The sequence below is a fragment of the Eucyclogobius newberryi genome, unplaced genomic scaffold (genome assembly GCF_026437365.1).
Source record: "Eucyclogobius newberryi isolate DKJ021-1_F unplaced genomic scaffold, fEucNew1.0.hap1 SCAF_3, whole genome shotgun sequence".
In the NCBI taxonomy this organism is placed as follows: Eukaryota; Metazoa; Chordata; class Actinopteri; order Gobiiformes; family Gobiidae; genus Eucyclogobius; species Eucyclogobius newberryi.
Genome location: NW_027315945.1, coordinates 17,777,380 through 17,791,168, shown reverse-complemented (window position 1 = coordinate 17,791,168; position 13,789 = coordinate 17,777,380). Strand labels below are relative to the sequence as shown.

At 38.0% G+C, this 13,789-nt stretch overlaps 1 protein-coding gene across 2 annotated transcripts in view; it reads left to right on the top strand.

Annotated features, from left to right (window-relative positions):
* The window catches only part of LOC140374329 (low-density lipoprotein receptor class A domain-containing protein 4-like), a 319,179-nt gene that overhangs the window by 124,655 nt on the left and 180,735 nt on the right, over positions 1 to 13,789 (top strand). The gene's annotated exons all lie outside the window — the stretch shown is intronic.

The window sequence follows — 13,789 nt, the reverse complement described above, 5'->3', positions numbered from 1 at the left end:
ACATGACTTCATAATGTTGTTCCCAGTCACTGCAGGCTTCAAAGACTTAATCACAGTGATTATGTCTCTTTTATTTTCCATTTCCATTCAAACAATACAATGGATATTACAGGGCTGTGTCTTGTGCGTCACTGAGACGTTACACGCATGTAAACACAAACTTAACCTGTTCATGATGATGATGATGATGATTATTATTATTATTATTATGATTTTACATTTACACATCAAAGAAGATTCACAACAACAAGATGCCTCACTCCCAGTATAAAAAAGTTGTTCACTGACATGGGGCACTGGTCATGTGTGCCCAAAGCATTGCTATATTATTACCATATAATTGCTGCATGTAGGACAGGATAATAACTAGATTTACGAGGATAATTGTGCTTGTGCGTGCTTGAGTGAGAATATGCATGTTCATATCGGCTCGTTATAATTACTGGGTTTTAGGCTTGAACCATGGGCAGGATTCAGACAGACAGTGACTCATCCATCTCCGCTTAATTTCTCCCGGTTGTTGTGTTGTCGTATAATGTTTATTTTGCACGGTTCAGGTTTATGACGGTAATTTGTGTGTATTGGGAGCCACTTTGTGCACGGCTGGTTGCTGTCTGCCTGGGTTAGTCTCCTTTGTTTACTTCCTGTGAGGTTTATTTACCAGTCAGTCAGGCATCCACCCAGGACTATTTACAGTGACCTGAATAGACTTATGAGAATGTCTTTGTGTGAATGGCTTTGTGTGGTCAACTGACAAATCACATCAGGTTTTTGATATTATGTTCTTATGTTATGTATATTCTTTGAATAATAATGGACTTTAAAGGGGACATATTGTGCAAAATCAACTTTATTATGCGGTTGACATAATACGTTTCAATGGTGTTTCCTCATTAGTTTACTCAGTTGTATTTTGAGACACTTTTTGTGATTAAGCCTTTATAGATCAATATCGTGGTTTACAATGAACAAAATGTTAAATGATGATCTTTTGTTCTTTGCATTTGACCCATCCTTGAATGCTACTTTGACAACGTGTTCTTAAAAGGGAGAATTCTTCTAACAAGGCTCAGCTGATTTGTATGCATTTGTTTGCATTTCATTATGGTTTCATTAGGGAGGGTACACCATCTGTTTGGATGTTCCACAGTATGGCGTTAAACGTATGTATCTCTATGGTGACAAGTAGACAAAAGCCCTGAGCATACAACTTTCAGTAAGAATACATGCTTTTTCTAGTTATTTTTGAGCAATAAAACACAGACGTGCATGTCTACTGTGGAACACCAGTATAAGTAGCAGAAAAGGTTTTTTACCATTGTCAGTGAACAACATTCACAAAGTGTGTTTGGCAAAGTAATTATATCCCCATGGAGACCCAGTACACATTTAAAGATTTGCAGAATAAAAGTATGCTATACAAGTTTAAGTTTACTCTTTTACCCTGCTATTCATCCATGTGTAAAAGGTATGGAACGTTTTTTGTGTTTTAAATTACACAAACTATTGAACCCATTGACCCATCAACTTTCTTCCATCTTCTCTCACTTTGGGCAGTTCTTTACCTTTCCTGGATAATCTCTACGGTGCCAAAACAACATTGTCTTTCTGCTCATATTTCACAGATATGTTTAATAACTACATTACTTCTAGCTGCTGGGCTGGAGGCAGATCTATTTCCTCTTTATGATATTCTGTAGATTCATTTGGTACCTTTTAAACAAATGTAAGGTCTGGGGCTGCGGGCTGGTCCCATACACAAACCTGGACGTGACCATAACTCACTGAGATGGGATATGACTAGATAACAATGTTACCTCCGACATTTTTTTGCGTGCCCAAAAGCGCCGCTCTGTTAGATTTATATGTGCTTGCATTGTGTGGAGTATATTTTTTTTTTCTGGAGGCGGCATCTCTCACATCCTTAACGTGTCAGACAGATGATTGAACAAACTGGATGTTGATGGACAACTGCGTCTCAAAGTCATTTACAACTGAACATTTCAGCACGGATGCTGTCTCCTATGAACATCAAGGACAGCATTTTTTCACCGTGAATTTATTTGAGATAAAGGAATAGGAATAACTGAAATATTGTGATACCGTTTCATCAGCAGTCTCACAATAATGTTATGGGCTGTCAAAATGTATCAAATTATAAGCTCCTCTGTTTAAATGGATTGTTTTGTTGTAGCAAGAGCTAAAAAAGAGGGAACTATACACAGACTATATTCTTTTGCTGCATTGCAGTGCAGACTACATGACAAAATAACTGTTACTAAGAGCTTTTAAATATTGCAATAAGTATTGTACTGTGAGATGCATATTGTGATAATATTGTACCGTGAGATTTGCATATATCACTTGAGAAATGTTGGAATTAAAAGTCACATATCAGATACTCTTGACTGAACTTTAAAAAATAACTATTAAAAGGTGAAACGTTGTGGTTTTGATAAAAAATTATCTTGATATTTTGGTCAATACATTTCTCAATATTTCTTGACAATTTATTTGAACATTTTTGTTTGGTCAAAGCCAGGACTCATATTTTGAGTCATATTTTGGCAGAATAATCACCCTGAACGTTTAAAAAAATAGAAAGTACTTGTAGTAGAGTAGAAAGTACAGATAACGGCTCTCAAATATAGTAAAGTAAAAAGTAGCCACTGCAAAATATACTGTAAAAAGTAAAGAAATACCTGAAAATTGTACAGTACTTTCCACCACTTTTTATTTCTTTTAACAACAATAACAACAACTTTGAAATACATGCATTCATGCAATGAGCAGATCTAACCTTCACCTTTATATAGTTTTAGTTTAATGCAACATTATTTATTTGAGGCAAAGGATAAAAAAACAGTTCCATTGAGACAAACATGGCATGTAGCATTTACCCTCCACCAGAAAAGTCACATGCATCTCTAAACCATCCATTCATTTGAAAAAGGGGAATCATGAAAACCTGGAGTTTACTAGGATTTGTACCCCTCCAGATATTTAACCATTCGAGGTTTAGGTTAGGCCAACTTCCAGCCAGACAAGCTCCTATCAGCTCTGATTCAGCCTCCTGATATGATGTGGAGGTGACTGAGTTTATAATGGTATTTTGGCTGGTGCTGTTACTGCCTGCCAAGATGCTCTGCTAGACTAGCTGCACTGTAAAACCAAAAAGATTATCCAGTTTAAATAATCAGGGGAGAAATTATCCATAATTCACAGCAAGTTCTTGTTAAATATCCTTTTTTAATTTATTTGTCGTTGTTTTTGTCTGCCAAGATACAAATGTAAGTATCTGATCACCGCTATATGTTGCATAGTTGTTGTGATTCAAGAAATTGACTTTTGAATTGTACATTTTTCAGTTTCTGTATTTCTCTTATCTTTTTCAGTCATTAAAATGGAGCAAGTGCATAGTGAGTTTGCGTCTGCATATACCACGGATCAAGTAACATGTTTCACTCTGAGGTTGGTAGGTATTACAGGTGATACGCAGGAAATGTTTCAGATAAAGTCCTGTGTTACTACAATTAAAACAGTTTTTGGTTGGGGTTATGTTGGAGTACATGGGTACTTTTGCTTTCATCCTGATTTTAGTACGGTAATACTTTTTTTTCTGTATGGAATTAGGTGAAATATGGTGATAGACATCGAATTGTGATCTCAATCTTGTGACAATCTGCTTTTTTGGTCAAATCGACATATAGTGAGTCACTAGTTTCTTTTGAATTCAGCACTATGCTCAAACAAAGACACTTTCCCACACCCACACCTCCTATTTGTCAGCCTCAGAAATGCTCTGAGTGAATGGCAGATGGATTTAACCAACGCAATGAAGTGTGAACATTCAGAAGAAGCAGATGTCAACTTCAAAGTGAAAGAGACTTAAAGTTGGGGTTCCTGATTTTCACCCCACAATACCAGAAATAGGTATTAAAATCTGTTAAACTAGTTCCTAGCTCTCACAAACCTTGGCACATCTTTAATATTCACATGCATTCATTTTAAGGGTTTGACAACATAAGTTTTCAAACAACAAAGTTAAACTGTGGCGGTCAGCCAAGCACAGCCAATCAGAATGCTGCTTTCAGCCCTTACTTCCGGGTTGACAAATTTCATAAATTGCTGCTTTTACAAGATGCTCTTAGGTGGAAACAACACAATGTACACATTTACAACAACAAAAGTCAGGTACTTTAGCTTTAAAATTGTAATATTTGATATATTTGATATGGAATGTTTTAAAGTGGCAGTAAACTTTAATTTTTTTGCATTTATTCAATTACAGCAGTATTTATTGTGCATAAATACATTGATAAACATGCATTGTTACTGTGCCGCCTTGCCATAGATCTGACCAGTAACTTCTCCTGACCAGTAATCCTTGTCTCCATTTAGATTTAAGTTGAATGCTTCACTGTGGAACAATTCCGGCAGCAACATCTCCATGGAGACCAGCAGGTGACAGACGCGAGAAGTTACACAGCGCAACTTTCAAATGACAAAATAACTTCTGCACAAGAACACTGGCCGTTTTTGCAGTGCTAGGTCTAAAGAGTGGGCGTGTGTGTGCGCTTGTGCCCGCGTGTCACAGTTTTTCTGAGCGTGCGTGTGTTTGTGCATGGACTTATTCATGCATGTGGGCGTCTGCGTGGGCCGTGTTAGTGCTGACAGTGAGCAGGCAACCTTAGGACATATTTATGAGCTTTCACTAACCTGCACATATTAACCTGTGCTCCGTCTCCACCTCGAGCAGCACAACATTCAGACTACCTATTTCATGTACCATTCCTCATTTGAGTAATGAACTGTTGTCAAGGGTATGAGAGAATATAAACGACTGGGTCACATAATCCCACAGTAATTTAGAATTTCAATGTTGGATTTATAATTTTTGCAATTTCTAGTGATGAGCGTTGAAAAGAAATGACTAGTTTTATATTATTGGCCTATGACAGTTTCAAATATATTACCTCCAGGCAACTGGTCAGCGAATAGCCCAATAATTAGTTTTTGGGGCATCTTTGTTGTTGTGAAATTCATGGATATTGTGTCCCTGTAAATCCTTGGAGAATATTCATGAGGAGCTTTTACAAACTGGCCGATATTAACCTGTGCGTCTCCACCGTAGGAAACAGAATTCACTGTTTCTCATCTGAGTAAGAAACAGTTGTGAAATGAACCAGAAAATACAATAGTGTGATATCATGCCATAGAATAGAATCATGCCATAGAATATAATCTGTAGTAAAAGTATCTGGACCTAAGCTTTTCCTAGAACAAGGGTTTAGAGATGAAATATCTCTTCTTACATCCTCACCTTACTGAAGTATAATTTCATATTAGCATCAAAACCATTAAGTGAGTACCTGATGTGACATCCTTTTTTTTTTGCGTAATCATTTTAAATGACTTTCTAAAATGTGTCCTGTGGTGTAAGTGTAACTCTTTTCTTCAAAATATTCTAGAAGAATATTCTAGGTTTTGGCATAAAGATAAGATTAGATAAGACGTCTATTTTGAATATAAAAAACATCTGTAATCCATAATGTGTCATGCGGTGGGACATTAAAAGTAACATATTTAAAAAGACACCAAAAACCAGAAGGAGCTCATCTGTCATTTACGCTCCTGGACAAGCTACAGGTCCAACAAAATATTATTATAGTCTTATTTTTGTTAAGTCCTGCTAAGAAAAAAAATGTGCGTGAATTGAATGTCCTGCTGTGTGCCAAAAAAAATACAATTCGAATGTTGAGTTACATAATTATTGAACAAATGTATTTCACCCTGGAGAGACTCAGACTCAGAGAGAACAGAAAGAAGCCTTTAGCAAGCTTAATTACATGGGTTTTGGCGCTCAGACCCCAGCAGAAGACGGTGCGATTATGGGCGGGCCATAATATAATTATATTAGACCCACCCACAGCCCCCAGGGCCTGGAGACTGGTGGTAGTGGATATGAAGAAGAGGGTAGAGAGGGCGATGAAGAAGATGTAAGGATGCAGAGGAGGAGATGGGGAGGTGATGGGTCGCAGCCCAGAATGAAAGCAGCCGAGCCGGCTGCATGAGGGTTTGAATGGGGCAGACTGTGCTCTGATTGGGAGCAGAGGAGGTGCGCTGTGCCACGGGGAGGAGTAACTCGGGTGCATTGATGGAGGCTGGAGCGCTGGTGAGTTCTGGTGTAGCAGTGGACATAGATTGGGGGGAGTTAGGTCTTCCTGGCAGAATTTATGCTAGCTTCATTATTCTGGTATATATGGTTTTGACATGGTATTTTTTGTGAATACACATATGTTCCTGTGGTGTGACAGGAGAGGTCACACCGCATGTTAAAATATCTAACATTAAAAGAGCCGTCCACACTTGTAGAACTGATTTGTTCAAGTCAAGTATCTAAATACAGATTATCACTACAATCTATTCCATCCACCTCTAGGACAGACTTTGTGGCTCAATCTATGAATTCACCATTGTGAGATAATTCTGTATGTGTTTATCTTATAGTGGTCATAATGTTATGGCTAATCTATTGAATACAGACTAAGAATGTGCAATTAAATGTACAAGTCCTGTAATACTGCCTTTACTTGTAAACAAAAACTGATCCAAACAACATAGTGATGAAATATGCTGCTAAAATAATCTGTTTTATTTGATTGCTTTTATTGCATCAGTGCGCGGACAGACCAGTATTAACCTGTGCACTCCCTTCACCTGCAGCTCCCTGAGACAACCATTTTCATTTCTGTTCTCATCTGAGTAATGAACTGATAAGTCTGTTATGGAGGGTAAAGACGGGGAAAATGGAAAAAGGCCTGGGTCAGTCTGTGCCGCAATTGCTGTCAGGTGATTTCACTGCGATAAAGTTATCATCCATCTACTGTTGGAATGAATGTAGATCTGTGCGCGGCTCATTATATGTTGGCTTAAGGCTCTATAAAGTGCAGTGCCAGAACATAAACTTCCAAGTGTAAATGTAACTCAAGTCTGTCAAGCGTGTTTAGCATATGCTGATTTAAAGACAGCTGCCGTGTGTTAAAATCACTAAAGATAAATGTACAAATGTATGCTCTATGGTCTATGACTAACAGAGTTCATTTATTTTGGAAAATGAAAGCGCAGCATAGTTTACGGTGAGTTGAATAGCATATTGTTGATTGATGTAAATGTTCTTTCACGGCAGTTTTAATTTCAAGATGCTATTAGTAATTGTGATATTTTATAGCTGTTGTAGAGTAAATTCAACCACAAAGAAGACATTTCCTCAGTCCCACTTCTTACCATATTATTGTCAGAATGTTTTTAAACTTTAGCTTTGTACCAAGAGTTTTAGTATAGGTTTACTTTAGTTAATTTGCCATTTGTATTTGGAAAACAAGTACACAGCAGAACATTATATAACGCAACTACATAAAAGGACAAAAAAAAGGGGCAGAAATGATGCGGGGAGAGATTGTTAAACATGTATATGTACTATGTATGTGTGTAAACATTTATGTATATATACTGTATATATGTACATAATGTATATATATATAATATTGATATATATATATATATATATATATATACATACAATGACAATGGGGAGTGGTATGGTTATTGCTATTTTAAAAAATATGACTACATCTACATGTACGGCAACATATGGCAGGGTGAGAATAGTGGTATGGCAGGGTGAGAATAGTGATAATAAATCATATAAAAACACTTTTACTCTGTTTTTCAAACAAACACACGTACATCTACATACATGCAAACGTGCACAAGACTCACACATGTACACGCACACACTCTTATAGTCACACGCACATATGCAGACACGCACACACACAAACTAAAAAAAACTATAGTAAAATGCTATAATAAAGTGCATCGTTCAAACAGTTTGTTAAATGGAGCCATGTTACATCATACATCATATGCATGTAAATCCTACAGTACATCAGAGTGATGTACTGTAGTATTTACATATATATATATATATACAAGGGCTGTAATGCGCCGTTATCAAATTTCAGCTTAGTATATAAGCTTGTTATATTCTAATGCAGTTGGTTGTGGTGTGGAGTACTGCTGTCATGAATCGTTTACACAATCTTTTAGCTCAAAAACCTCCCTTGTTATTTTGGCCGGCCTCTTGTCCTTCCATCTCTGAAACCCCTTTGAAACACATTGTTGAAACAGTGTGACTTTGCGGGCATACAGTGGTGTAACTGCTCCTCCCTGAGGCGTACACACAAGTCCTTTCACCTCTTGTTCCCTCAGCCACAGCCTCCGCCACAGAGAAAGTGATGCACTGTCCGGACCAAAACACACAGAGGCAATATCAGCTGATATAATCAGATGTTCAATATGTGTCCATAAACTGTTTTTAGATGCAGGAATGGTTTGAAAATGACTTGGCAAAATGGTCCACATTGTTGTTTTAGTAGTGAATCAAAAAATGAATTATGTATTGTAAAGATTCATCACACATAATGATAAAGTATAATAGTTTAAACATTTTCCCACAAGTCCAGCTGTGATCGTTGCAAGATATTTCACACTTGCACATCAAAAATGAACTAAAAACTAAACTAAACCTGGACTAGATCAGGAGTACTACTAGAACCGGACCAAACCAAGGCCACATCAGGACTAAAATGGGCTCAATTTAGTACCAAATAACAACTTAGTAGAGGTCTACACAGTTGTAATACGTCTATTCAGTCCAAATGTACAAATGTAATGCTTTAAAATTGTCACATTCAAAGCCATAGACATTATTTGATTGGGCATTTCTATTATGATATATATATATATATATATATATATATATAATATATATTATATATATATATATATATATATAACAGTTACTGGGTCTTAAACGTTTCATATCAGTTGTTTCTGCAGTGTTGTTTTGTCTCGCCAATTTGAAACCCGTTGTTGAAACAGTGTGACTTTGCGGCCGTGCGGCGGTGCGACTGCTCCTCCCTGAGGCGTACACACAAGTCCTCTTCACCTCTTGTTCCCTCAGCCACAGCCACAGCGAGAGTGATGCACTGTCTGGACCAAAAACACTCACGTACACACACATTCACCCTGAAGGTCCCTCTGCCTCGGTTTCCTCTCTCCCTCTCCATTCCTCTCTATCTCTCTTTATGGCTGCCGATAGTGCCAACTCAGCGAAACAGCCTGCCATGCTTAATTATCCGTCTCGGGCCCCAAACGACAGAGGAAAGGATAGAGATGAAATTAGGCGAAACATAGGGGTGAGATATGGAGCTCACAGTCACATTGGGGGCAGACAGGAGAGGAGACAAAGGATACGACGATGACGTGATGGTGAACAAGCGAGTGGAGCTGTGTAGACGCACAATACAAGCCGAACAAACTGTCTCTAGATCATTGTGGAATATAAAGAACGCCGAACAAATGAATGGTAATGTTTGCAGTCGATAGCCTTCAAATATTACTTCTGTGAGTTAGTTTTTAAGTTTTATTGTGGGTTGTTTTTCAAAGACATCCATGTAGGGATAAGGCTGAATGACTGTAAAGCACAATATAAATCTAATTAGGACTGGACAATATGGTAATAAAAAGTGAAATTGTGCTCTCATTTCTGTGACGATTGACTCGTTTTCGCTTGAATGCAGCTCGATTCTCAAAATAATAAAAACACTTTTCGCCACAAATACTCGGTCAGCCTCACTTGGTCAGCCTCAACAAAACTCTGATTAAGTGACAAGAGATTTAACCAGTCGCAATGAATTTTCAGAGGATGTAAATTAGTTTAAGTTACTTCAAAATTGTGATTGAGAAAATCGCAATATAAATGTTTTTGTGAATAAATGTGTCTTTGTGTCAGCATTGTTATTAAGTTCATTGTAGAATATCTCTCACTTCTAAAGCACAATAGATTGAGAATATTCTTCTTAAGTAGAATAGTTTTATTGTTTCTTCTATAATGGCAATAAATGAGACAATGTGACATGGACGATTCTGTCAAAACATGTCAAGGTAATTATATCATTTATTTTGAACTTATTGTCTGATGAAGAAACAGCATCTAAAGCACGGAGTCGCTGAGAGGCTTTTGTTCTCTTATAGCTTTTCTAGTCTTCACCTGATGCTTGTCACCACAGAAACAAACAGACAAAACAGGAAAGTTACATGGGGCTCCTTTAAGCTGATGGTTGCAGAGCTAACTTGTCTCACTGAGTTGCACCAACAGTAAACTTTTTGCCAATACTTTTCACTTTTGTTTAGCGTAAGTTGTTTTGTTTTCTCTTTGGTGTTGGATGGACGCCCTATATTGAGTGGTCACACCAAGGGCAGTGGCTGCAGCAGACGCAGTCCCACTCAGCCCACAGCCTGTATTTGGTCTGGCACCCTCCTGCAAGCGAGACACATTTATGGAATTCATATCAGGGAAAATTCTGTTCAGTGGGAAAATAGACTTCAACAACAGAGTAATGTTAATGTTAAATCCTAGTATAATAAAGCTTGGTGTTAAGTGCTGTAGAACCACCGCTCCTAGTCTTTACTATTGCTACTACTACCATTCTAATGAGTATGATATGGGGAATCCAAACTCCATTAGTTTTAGTGGCTGAGTAATTTTAATGTCATTTATTGATCCATTGAATGAATCACCTTGTGTCCAGATGGTGACTCTGCCTGAAGAGCTTATGTTTCTGCTTACGGTATACTGCAGCAGACTCCAGACAGTGGCAGCCTCTGCATTTATCATCTACATAGTAACAAGGCTCTGAGGCTATATCTGATACTGACGATCAGCGGGACTGTCTGGAAGATGAAACTCTGCTAACAAGTCTAACAATTTCTTTGCTGTTTTATTTTATTTCTCTATAAAAATCATCTTTTGTATTTTTGCATTATGTCCTTGATGCCTGGACCTGCTGTGGCAGAGTGGTTAGTGGTTGATTCCTTGATCAGTTGCACCTTTTCTATCAGTGGTATATAAAATATTTAAATATTTATACTGTATGTCGGAGAGTTGTGAGTTCGATTCCGAGTTTGTTTGCTGCATGTCTGTCCCTCTCTCATCTCCATTTTACACTGCACTGTCCTATTTAATAAAGCCTTTGGAACTAAAAAAACCTTAGAAGAAATAGGTACATTTCACAAAATATATATATTTTTCCGTAATTAGAGATAGTGAACATATTTAGTGACGCTTTAGCAAAGTTTCAGCCTGTAAATCCCCTGCTGCTTCACCCACACAGTTACCACGACCCGGCTCATGGGCTGAGCGGTTTTATTTTCACCACCACCGGTGTCTAGGCTCCAGGGGAAGAGTCCTATCATACCCTGCTCTGTACCTCCTGCGCATCGCTCATCGTTCCCTGCCAGGGTCTAAGCGCCAAAACCTAATATTTTTATCCATTTCATCAATTATCTTCTAATGCATTTTGTCTTTTTTTAAGTCTCACCAGGTTGAAATTCAGGTAGCTTAAAGTGGATGTGTTTTTAGTCTATTATCAGCATCAGTCAGTTTGACTGCTCCCAAACCAATGGAATTCTAAGGGGAGTAACTGCCATAGAATGTTTCTGCCATGCTGCGCGGTGGCCATGTGGTTAAGGTGGCAGCACATATGCCAGGCTCTATTTGCAGTCGGCCACAATGTTGGGAGTATGAATTCCGGCTCGGACAATTTACTGCATGTCCTCTTTTCTCTCTCATCCCCATTTCACACTAAACCTTCCTGTCTAATAAAGCCTGCGGCACAAAAATCATTTAAGAAAAAAAGAATGTTTGTTGCTTTAGCAATGGAAAACTGTTTAAATTAAAATATGACAGTCAAAATGGCTGCTCTGTGAGTTGAAGGTAGAACTTCTCAAATGTCACTTTCATTTGAAAATATTTTCAAAATCATAACAAAGAAATTAAATATATACAATAACAGTAAAATTCAAAAAGTGAGGAACACCAGCCTCAGCCACCTCAGCAGAGTCAAAATGACTGCTCTGGGAGTTCTGCCATGGATGAAAAATTCCAATCAAATATTTTCCGAGCGTTCAAAATACAGACAGCAGGTAGTGGTTTAACAAAGAAATACAGAGTGAAAGATCATGTACAATAGTATTGTGAACCATGTATCCTGTATCGAAGTGTGACAAACCCAGTGATCCCTAACCCTGGTTTCTATGTCGTTTGCATGTTCTCCATGTGTCTACTGTGAAGAAGTCCCCTTTGATAAATACATAAATAGACCAGTGGAGGGTTTTAAGTGGAAGACCAAACCGAAACTTGTGTTGTGCTTTCTGGCTCTGCAAATAAATGTTGGTTGTTGTCGGATACAAACAAAAGTACTTTTTAACTGAACTTTTGCATCGCATGTGGCCCTATGAGAAGCGCAGGAGAGATGCCCCAATCCTCCAGGAACATCTGCAGCACATTTATTAGCCCTCGGCCCCACGCTGCTGCCCGGCTTGTATCCCCGACACACACCATGGAAGAGCGGAACGAGGATGCCGACGAGCACAAAAGAGAGAGAGACATTAAACAGTCTAACAAACACAATTCACAGTCACCGGGGAAACGCCGCACTGCCACTAGGCCCACACCAGCGTCCTCTGATCTACACACGCTCGTAAAGGCAAGGTGGATCGAATGGACAAATCTGAAGTGGTTAGGAGAAATTATGGGCCAGAAAGTCACAAAAAGAAAAAAAAGTTTGACCGTAAAGTTTAGCTGCAGATTTTAATTTGATATTGCACATGGTGTGCCAGCTCTATTTCTGCTTATAGTGCGAAAAGACTTTGAGATAAGAGAAAAGTTTGAAGTTTTGTTGTAATAATCCTCAATATAGCTCGAGTTTAAGGCAACTTTAAGATAATGATGTCCTAATGTAGTGTTTTCCAGATAGTGGGTCTGTAATGTAAAGGTGCACTATGTAACTTTTCCAGTGGAGGGTCTTCATAAAGATGTTATTACTTCATCTAGTTTTTCAATTTTGCATTAAACGTATGAAAGATGTAATAAACAAAGCAATAACATATACACGAGACAAGCAGGTGGATTACGCGGTCTGTCTTGTTAAAGCAGGAATATAGGCACATGTTTAAACCAGAAAACAGGGACAAATGTGTGTGGGGAATAGTTTACTAAGCAATTTAACTATTTGTGTTGAAAAGGAAGAGCTGGAAAGCCTGGGGGGGTTGATAGTTCTGCTGCAGTTAAGTTGTTTTCATGACTACAACACTTAAGTTAAATTAAACAGAGAATTTGGTTTATTTTTTGGCATGATGGTTCTATAAGAGATATTTTCCAGTTCACTGCAGCTGCCTAAAATGGTGCCACCTGCAGTGTCTATATAAGGCTCGTCCTCAGAGTGGGTCACCTTCCAAAGAGCGCCTTAGGATAGGGAGGTCTGGAGATGTATACTAATGACCACAAAAAGGTGCTTTGGATAAGATAGAACAATAATCAGACTTTTTTCCATGTCCCGGAATTCAACCACATTTTCTTCAACTTAACTTCCACTATAAGTTCTGCTGAAATTCTTTAAATCGACTTAGAGTTTATAGTGTCAGGGATCATGCTTAATAGTAAAAATTGGTTGCAATGTTCTTATTTAATATGAAAATTACAATTTCAAGCTTGGATAAAGTACACTTGGCAAACAAAAATGTGTATCTAGATCAATGAGATAGACTTTACGTGGCAGCTATGTATGCGGAAAGTCAAAAGGAATGCATGAAAAAGTGTGTGAATGATATTGTGACAAGGACCAAAAAAACTGAAATTAGTTGGAAGCTGTGTAAATCTAGC